The sequence below is a fragment of the Sus scrofa genome, chromosome 11, assembly GCF_054392235.1.
Source record: "Sus scrofa isolate SSC_HxYL_T2T_F1_AM1 chromosome 11, Sscrofa_HxYL_maternal_Yorkshire_Landrace_v2.0, whole genome shotgun sequence".
Classification (NCBI taxonomy): domain Eukaryota; kingdom Metazoa; phylum Chordata; class Mammalia; order Artiodactyla; family Suidae; genus Sus; species Sus scrofa.
Window position 1 is genome coordinate 67,577,459 of NC_139393.1, and position 10,167 is coordinate 67,587,625.

Below are 10,167 nucleotides of genomic sequence, written 5' to 3' on the forward strand. Positions count from 1 at the left end.
CTTCTGTTTTTCTAAACCTACCTCTTCTTAAATGGACAGTAGAAGAGAGAGGCGAAAACAGATGATAGACTTATGGACTTAGATAAATAATTAATGGCCTGGAGTAATTAGCTGGAAGATGTTTAATCGTTAATCTGTCTGAGTCATCACAAGCATTTGCACCTACCCACAAAATATTGCACTAATTATGAGTGTATGTATTTGTCAAGATGGAAATTAATATATGATGAGAATCAGCACTTTGAAAACTCAAAATATGAAACACGTCTGTTTGGTCTATTCTTTGTTAAAGATAAGTGAAATTTCACTTTATTGTTACCTACTAAGAAAAAAGTTGTAGAAATTCTGTGTGTATAAGCAGGAAGTCAAACTTTTTGGTTAAGGAGGCAAAACAGTTGGCTAATTTTATCTTTCTTTAGGGACTTTTTCCAAGGAGGGGAAAAAAAAGCCAAACCAAAAACACCTCATTATTAAAGTATCTGGTGAACAATTAGGGTTCTTTCAGAGGACTTGAGGGGAAAAAATGTCCTTTAACATAATACTGTTTTGCAATTTATGGCTGTGTTCTTCAATGTGGTGTTTTCCAATACAATTTTATTACAGGCTTTAAATTATACTTTCACAAGAAAGGTCTGCCTTTAAACTTTTAGGTCAGAATTGTTCAGATCTTTTCACACTGAATCAATCAGGTTTAAAGCTGGCAAAATCCTTGGCAGCCTTGTAAATCTTTCAAAAGATGTTATCCAATTACCCTTCATGGGCCACAGGATTCCACAGCGTGACTGTTTCCTTCTCTATGAGGAATTAAGTGCTCATGAGAGGTTAGAAACCAATGGAGTTGAAAAGCAAGGTTTTGCATTTTCCTCTGGCTTATGTGGAATAGATATAACTGCTGCTACTGATATATTGGGAGATCTGCCACAGACATCCTGACCTAAACAGTGGCCCTGGTGTCACTGAAATTTTACTTGTTTTAAATTAGCAGAAAGAAAAAAAGAGAAAAAAAAAAACACCTAATAACAGTACCACAGTAGTGCCTGTTACAAAACCTTATTTGGGACCTGTATTGAGAATTTAGCAAAAAGATGTATCCCAAATAGAAAGCATAAGAAATCACTATTGCTCTTAGTGTTTCAAGGAAAACAGATTTTTAGGTACATTCAATAAATACACACGGGCCTGGAAAAGAAAATAATAAAAAAGATAAATGCACTTCCTTGGTTTGGGTTTGATCTTCTAAAAAATGTGCTTATTTTCCATTTAAAAAACACATATTAATCTCTGTTAGTTCTTCCTCCTCTAGGTTGCCAATATAGAATACCAATAAAGGGCTAAGGAGACATTCAATTTATATAAAAGCTTATTTCATGCCACTTGGTTTCAAGAGGGAAAATAATCATGGGCAAGATCATTTTGAAATAATTTTTCAAGGAAAAATGTGAACATGCCTATAGATTCCTTCACAGAGGCTAGAAAAGCCCTGCTCTCCTTTGTGATGTAAAAAGCCGAGGGGAGGTTATGGGATTGCAGTTGCACCTTTGACCTCAAGGCCTCTGGAGCCATTCACTTGTCATAACCTTTGACCTTTGGCAAATCACAGCCCTGACTATCTGTTTCACTTGATTTTTACTACCTATAACAAAAGGTCTTTCCTCTTCTGGAATACATAAGCAGAAGTCATATAAATGTTTAAAAACAGTCTGTCAGCCAATGATCTGGCAAGGAGAAAGTAAGTATCAAAAACAAAAACAAGTCACAAAGAATGAAGGAAAAATATCTAGCATTTAAAGTGTTCTCCGGTGAAGTAGATTGATTTCAGGAGCTAGAGTGAGAACAGTCGGCCACATGTTCCCTCTCTTAAAATCTTTGTTTTCTTTGATTTAAAATGTGATATAGCAAGAGGTAGGAAGGGTGGTGCTGTTATAAATTGTGCTTCTGATTCTTTGCAGGCTAGTCATTAAAAATTGCAGACATCACCCCTGCAGCTGTGTGTTCATCAACACTTCCTTTTAACCGCTATCTAAATTGCTTCCATTGCCAAAGAAATGCAATTCCCCTTATCAGGATGCCGAGTGAAAGGTGAATATGTGTAAACATTTTGGAGTAAAATGTAGAATTAGAACCACTTTACTCACAGATGAGGAACCTAGGCAGTCCATAGTTTTAAAAATGTTAAATATGTAACATTTGAATATTCAGTTACTTAATACATACAATATGAAGTCCCAGATATTACTTAGTCTTTTTGATATTGACTGTTAAGGATCTAATATACACATACTGATTGGTAACTATCAAATGATCTGGGTTTTCACTAGTGTTCCTTATTAATACTCAAGTTTGTTTCCTTGCTTATTTATTTTAAACAAATAATCGGGAAGGGGAAACTTGACCATATAGGTTAATTAAAGTGTCTAGAGGGCTCAGTATAGCAAAGAGTGATGTATACTTTTTCTAGATGAGAACAAATGGAATCTCTCAAATTTTAGTACTCTAGGATTGTCTACTTAAGGAATACTTTTTTGGTTACTTATTTCCCAGCCAGCATGGAGATTCTTATTTTTTCTTCTTACACTAAAATAAAATATTTTAATATTTATTGGGGGGACAGCTTTATTTTTAGCTATCTCCACTGGCTTTATAGTGGAAATCTACTTATTTTTTTGTCCTGACAGTTTCTCTAAGGATAAAAAGAAGTGCTTGCTACTTTGAAAATACAGTGAAAACTGGCACATTGACAAAGTTAGTTCTAGATAGTCAATCTACCTGGTTCAATCAGAGTTGAGGAGGAAAATTAAGGGTTTACCAAGTACTTAAACAAGTCTAGTTAAAATCTTGCCACAAAGATTTTTCAGTATTTGTAATTCATTTTAAACTGAGTTGAAAGCAAAATCGTTTTTTGAAATCTTAATTCAAATCTATTTATAGAAGTTTATTTGTGACCTATAGGTTTCGTAATCTCTTGACAGAATTTAATTAAAAGGTGACCAACTATTAAAATGCTTTGCTTCCTGAGTGCAGGGTGGTGTAAATTGAATGGACTGCAAACTGTGGAGTGATATGCAATGCTCTCTGAATGTCTACGGCGTACTGTGGCACATCCGGTGCTATCCAAACATGCTTTTTCCTAATTTTCACATCTATCACCACAATGCGAAAAACTTCCTGCAACGATCAGGATCTTTCCCCCTCAGCTCTCAGCTAAGTGTCGTGGTTCCAAACTAGAAGTCTCAGAATTTAGTCTTCATTACCTTTCCACTGAAATATTTATGACTTCCTGTAGAGCTAGTCTTCAATAAAATTTAATTAACCATATGGAAATTTGAAGACATTTGTTGCATTCCTACCTGAAAATGTTTCTACGTCTGAAAGTTGAGTGGCTCGAAAATAAATGGATCCTTTAATTTCATAGAAATCTGTGATACATCATTTGAACAAGATTAACTCAATGATGGACCTTAGCCATGTTTAATTGTGTCCCCTCCATTAAGCCATGTAAATGCTACCTCTCATTTTCTCCTTCTTCCTGAAAGACGGGATCTAGAATTTTTACAGCTGTGACTTTAAAATAATAATATTGTGAAAGATAGTAAACAAATTTTATCTACTTAGAGTTTTACAAGGCTAATATTGACAGTAGTATTTCTTAAGACCCCTTTGAGCTCAGTGTATACCTACTATGGATGTCCTCTAGAGCAAGATATTTTTGAAATGCAAAACATCAGTTTCACTGCTCTCCCCTTCTGCCATCTCACCACAACCACCCACTCCTAAGTCCATGTAAAATATTTCAATTGCTAGCCATTCAGATACAATAGGGCTTCTCAACCATACTACTATGGACAGTGTGGATAAGCTAGTTCCATGTTGTGCAGGGCTGTCTTTTTTTCATTTTAGAAAAAAAGGGCTGGTTCCTATCCCCAGATGCCAGTATCACCTTCCTCAAGTGGTGACAACCAAAAACATCTCCAGACATTGCCAAAGCCCCCAACGTTGCCCCCAGTTATGAACCACTGAGCTAGACATTAAATCCTTAAAAAGAATCTGCATAGTATTTTCCTGTCTACCAAGATCTGTGTTAGGCAGGTTTCTCCGGAGAAACAAAACCCATAAGGAAGTATAATATACATAGAAAGAGGTTTATTATAAAGAATTGGCTCACGCACGTAGGGAGGCTGGCAAGTCTAAATCCTCCATGAGAGCCAGCAGGCTGGAAACCCCAGAGAGTGGATGATACAGATGAAGTTCAAGGCAGTCCCCTGGAGAGTTCGTCTAGTGACCCCTCCCTAAGAAGTCCTCAGGCTTCGGGGACACAGACCTCCTTTCGGCCCCTTGAATGTATATTCTTTCCCATCTAGGTCCTTGTACTTGATGTATCTTAGTCCTGGGATGCTTTTATCCACCACACCCTGTCTTTGGGCAACTAAACTCCCCTCCATGCACCTGTACGTGCACTCCCTGAAGGACATTTTCCCCAGCCTTCGTGAGTAGGTATAACATATATATAATCTCCCCAAGTTTGCTTCCACAGCACTTACACGACTTCTTCAAAACACTCATCACTGTCAGCCTCTTCATTCTTATCTTGCTCTGTATCCCCTGCACCTCGCATACAGTGGGTAAAATTGTCCCTAAGTATCCACAGGTTACTTAGAATCCACTGGTTCCAGAAAGTCCATGAGGATTTCTCCTTTACCAGCTGGCATCGTATTAACCTTTGTCCATAGAGGGTGTCAGAGGAGGGACTGTGCCAGAGAAAAGACTTCTCTTGATTAGGTTGCATCCTCTCATCTTATTCCTAAGATGTGGCTGCAGGACAGCGTATTCAGGAGGTCCAGTGGCACAGGCCTTCCAGCAAGTTTTGCGGAGACTGGCCTAGAAGGCTTCCTGAATGCTCCCTTTGCAGCTTTTCATACTCATCAGCCCCTGCCTGCTGGCTGTGACCAGTTTGGACATAGGGTTATTCATCCGGTGGGTCCAGCTGCACTCTGACCAGTGAATTCTAACTCTGTGTCCAAATCTAAAGCAGCTGCTCCACCCTCACCTCAGGAGTCTTTCCTTGGGTACTAATCTCTCAGTGCTAGGGGACCTGAGTTCTCCTTTTTCCCTCTGAGAGGCTATGTACCTGCTACCAGTGAATGATTCTTGCTATTAAATCTTCCCTTTTCAAATTGCTGGTGTGGATTCTCTTTTCTTCCTGGACTCTGACTAAAACAGCAGATCAATGAATAAAAAGTCTGACTGCATACACACCAACACGTGTACATAGCCTTATTTTGAGAATTTTGAAATAGGCCTTCCTAAGATGAACAACTAACTGTAGCAAGCAGAGGTGGTCTTGGGTATACTACTGCTATGGCTTTTAAAGCACATACTGTAATGATTAGTGGCCAAGAAACAGAAATTTACTGCTGGATGGAGCCCAAGAGGTCACCCAGGCCCTCGTTCTCCGGTCGAAGCATCTCGGTCACCAAGAGGTAAAATGACCTCATGACTGAGTGGCAGAGTGGATGCGAGACCCTAGGGGCCTGATAGGAGGCAGCTCCTCCGTGAAACGCCCCCAGGCCCCCCCGGGGAGATGCTCTCCAGGACCCTCACCAGATGACTCACTGGCTTTTTTATGAGGACTCACGGGAGGGGAAATTTCCCTCAAGTCTAAGTACCAGAACGTACCAGGCTTCTTCTGAATGACTGCTGCAGATTTAGCTCATGAATAATGTGAATCATCTGAGTGGTTGTTTCCCATTTAGGATGGTGGCGTGAGAGCTCCAGGGCCAGCGGGTGTCTCTTTCCTGGCAAGGGGACAGCACTTCAGGACCCATGTGCCTTTTTTCATCCCCACGCCCCTTGGGCTTATTCTCAGTGGTTTTCTTCCCTGCTTTCCCCTTTGCCTTCATTTAATCGCATATTGATTATTGTTATCACAACAGACACTTTATTTTTTTATTTTTTAATTTTTCGTCTTTTTTTGGGTCATTTTTTGAGGGGGGCACACCCATGGCATATGGGGGTTCCCAGGCTAGGGGTCGACTCGGAACTGTAGCCACTGGCCTACCCCACAGCCACAGCAACACAGGATCCTTACCCCACTGAGCGAGGCCAGGGATGGAACCTGCGTCCTCATGGATGCTAGTCAGATTCGTCTCCCCTGAGCCACGAGGAGAACTCCTCACATCAGACACTTTAAAACATGCATTTAAGAATAGGTTGGCTGTAAATAAAATATTCCAGTACAAAGCTTCGGTTTTCCTAATGTTAACTTCAGTATTCTTTTCGTTACGGTGTTTGCTGACAACAGGAACGAGTTTAAATACTTATGCCCTCTCAGGAATGGGTGCACCGGAGTTCCCGTTGTAGCTCACTGACTAACGAATCTGACTAGGAACCATGAGGTTGCGGGTTCGATCCCTGGCCTTGCTCAGCGGGTTAAGGATCCGGCGTTGCCCTGAGCTGTGGTGTAGGTTGCAGATGAGGCTCGGATCCCGCGTTGCTGTGGCTCTGGTGTAGGCCGGTGGCTGTAGCTCCGATTGGACCCCTAGCCTGGGAACCTCCATATGCCGCAGAAGCGGCCCCTGAAGACCCAAAAACAATTTGTTCAGACATTTCAAAACAGCCCCGTCACATGCTTACCTAATTAATACGCTTAATAAATCACCAGTGTCATATCGAAGTAATGGAAACCATTAGCTTTATCAACTTCTTAGCTGATCTTTCAATACGAAGGCATCCAATTTGATAGAAACGACTTATATAACAAAGCTGAGCTTGGGCTCAGAAAGGATAATCTTTATTTTCTTCTTATCTGTGCGTTAAATGATAGTGTCAAAGTTTAGTTTGCTTCGAGGATAGTTATTTAGCAGCAGTCCACAACATGTAGGGGGAAAAATATCTCTTATCTGTCCTTTTTTTTTTACTTTTGTGTTCCTTTTTTTTTTTTTCCTGCTGAATAAGCCCCTCTCTTTTTGCGTGTCTCTCTGGGATGGTGAGAGATAGCTATTCTAGACCTTATTTACACCTGGATTCCCTCGTGTTTCTGTGCTTCTGCAGCCCGACTCTACACCTGCCATTTATCATGGGCAGTGGCTCAGACTTTGTAGGAGCCAAATAAATATTTGCTGAATAAATTCTCAGAGCTACTACTAAAAATGGAAAGTATTGGAGACAAAGAAGCAATCACAGATATAGAGTAGCTGCAGCTGAAAATAGATGACTGCATAAAATTCATGCTTTTCTGCTCATAATCCCTCCAAAGAGAAAGGTTTTGTTTCTCTGTACTGAAGCTGAAAAACCATATACTTGGGCTTTGTCTGATTTCAAAGAAATAATTCTGAACAATGTTTTTTCTTATTTTCCTTACTTCAGAAAAACCCAAGCACTTCATGCCATTGGTAAAGGTTCATTCTTTTCATTGAGTATCTCTGTGAGAATTTGCCAAAGCTTTTGTGCAAATATACCTGATAACCTTTGGTTCATTCATACCCAGAAAGCCTTTAGTGAAACAAAGCCAGGCAAATTGACCTAAAGACCAACCTGATGGAGGGAAAGCCTGGTAAATGGGCCCCAGAAACAAGTAGGCTAAATAAGGTGCAAGTTAGAATGAAGGATAAGGGGCTGGTGCCTCTGCATTCCTCTTGTTGTTTGGAGTGTATCATGAGACAAAGCCTTCCTGCAGGCTCTGATTGAACTCTGACTGTGGATCACAGATAGTGGGCCTGCATCCTTTTAACCCTCAGATTGTTGATTTATTTCAGAAAATATAAGATCAATTTTCCATGTGATTCAATTGGCTTATTGGGTTAATGCCCTTCATGGCTTCAAATATAACCCTGTGCCTATTTCTATTACCCACGGCTTTGATCTTTAAAACGAATGTCTGCATTTTCTCTCAGGGCTCTTCTAGGGTGAATAGCTCAACTGAATCAATAAGGAATGAACCCTTATCTTCGGGCAGCCTAAGCTCTTCATGTAGCGGAACTACCAGAAATCAGTGTAGACAAAGGAATTAGAAAAGACACATTCCTAATACCAAATCCTGTATCAGCTGATATTTATTAAAAGGGGCTAGTAGATTTTCAAATACCTCCCGGTCTGGAAAGTGTGTTGCCTCTGAAATTATTCATAGGAAAGTATGCTTATGTTTTCCAGTGGTATCAAGCACTGACAATTTCTGATGAGCACTCTTAAGACTTTTTAACAAGATTCTTTGCCTAGAGTTTGTAATCTGTTGCTTAAAGAAAGCACATACACTGTAGGTCCTCCTGGCCTGATGTAACGTTGGACAGTGCTATTACAGGCAATGGTATAGCAAAATCAGAGCTGGCTAGATACCACGCAGAGGCATGGTCCCTATGAGTCAAGGGAAATTGTGTTGGAATTTGCTGCAGTTACATCTGCCCTTGCCCATCGTGGTCAGCTCAACTCTGATAAGATGTGGAATCCTTGAGTAATTAGATCGGGACTCTAATCTTCCCACTAGAGAGCCTGTCCTTGGCATTAACAGAGGTGTTGATCCTGAAGGATGCATTACCTGAGCTTCCCCTTAACAACCATGCAAGTTCCTCCAAGGCCATTTGCAAGATAATGTGAGTGAGCAAACACGGAGAAGCCTGGCTAGCACTGTCCTTCGTAATATAAATATGACAATTCCTATGGCTATTTTTGACGCTTGTTGAATTACAATGGGAATAAAGCAGCATGGAAAAAGCTATGGGTTAAATGTGCTTAGTTTGGAGTTGAAGGTGGAGATAAGGATTGGTGCGATTTAAAAATAAATGATTCCGTTGCCATGGTTTCCTTCTTTATAAATTCTTTTCAACATGAATTGCTGTTGTTGTGTTTAATTTTAGATTCATGCAGATTTCTGACAAATAAGAATTCCTATACATCTGAGAAATGGTTTTTCAAAAGCTGCAGGAAGAGGTGTTTGGCAGTCTGGCTTAAACATTTCTGAGCAAAATAAAACCTGCAGGGGTCTGGCTTTAGACAACTACCAAAGGAAAGCAAATAAATAGAATGGGAACTTACAGAACTCATAGGACTATGTTTAACCTTATGACTAAAAATGAATTCCCATTACTGCCACCTGTAAGGGAAAAATATTGAGTATTGAAGGTGGTCTCTTGAGACCACTGAGAGACAGATGTCCCTGCTAGAAGGTAGCTCTCTTGACAACCAACCCATAAATGTTAAATTAGGTAAATATGCATTTATTAATGTCAAAGTCTCTGTGTTTTCAAAATCTGTCGTAGTACCTCAAATATAATTCAATTTTCTTGAATAGGGTGTCAAAATTACTTATAATTTATACTTGCTCAAAAATAGCTCAGATTTATTTTTTTTTAATTTTATTAATGGATATTCCAAACTTGGAAAAAAAAACATAAATGAAAAGGAAGAGCTGATTTTAACAAAGAAATTCTTTTTCCTTGTGCATTTATTTCAGGAGTGTTTAAATAGTAAAATCCTCTACCACAATTAAAATAAGATGACTTTTAAAAAGAAAGACTCAAATTACCTGGGCAGAAATGCATTCTAGTACAGTTTTTATGTAAACAGTGGACACTGAAATGTTGGTAAATCTTTATTTCAAACTATATTTGATGGATAAAAGGTTAACAGTGTTTTAAATTTTGTTTTTGCTGTTTATTTTCTTTTTCTAAGGATTTTGAGGTTATCCTCAAGAATCCAGCCAAACAAAAAAAAAAAATCTAGATGTTAGAATATATTTATTTAAGGTAATAAGAGATGGAATTCATTCTAACGGAAGGAAAATGAGTGAACCATATTTGTCTTTATTAAACTTATTTTCTATTACTCTGATTTATTACAGTAATTAATCAACTATTTTGTTAATTATACATTTTTAGTCATTCAAATTCCATTTTATTAAAAAAAAAAAAGCCCTGAAACCTCAGAATTTAAAAAGTGATTCTTGCAGTATTCTAGACCAATTAAAGTTGAAACGCACATTTGTGGTATTTCTCTCTTTTTTTCATTGAAGTATAATTGATTCACAATATTATATTAGTTCCAGGTGTACAGAATAGTGATTCAGTATTTTTGAAAATTATACTCCATTATAAGTTATTACAAGATAATGACTAAAATTCCCTGTGCTATACAAAATATCCTTGTTGTCTATCTACTTTATATATAGTAGTGCGTATC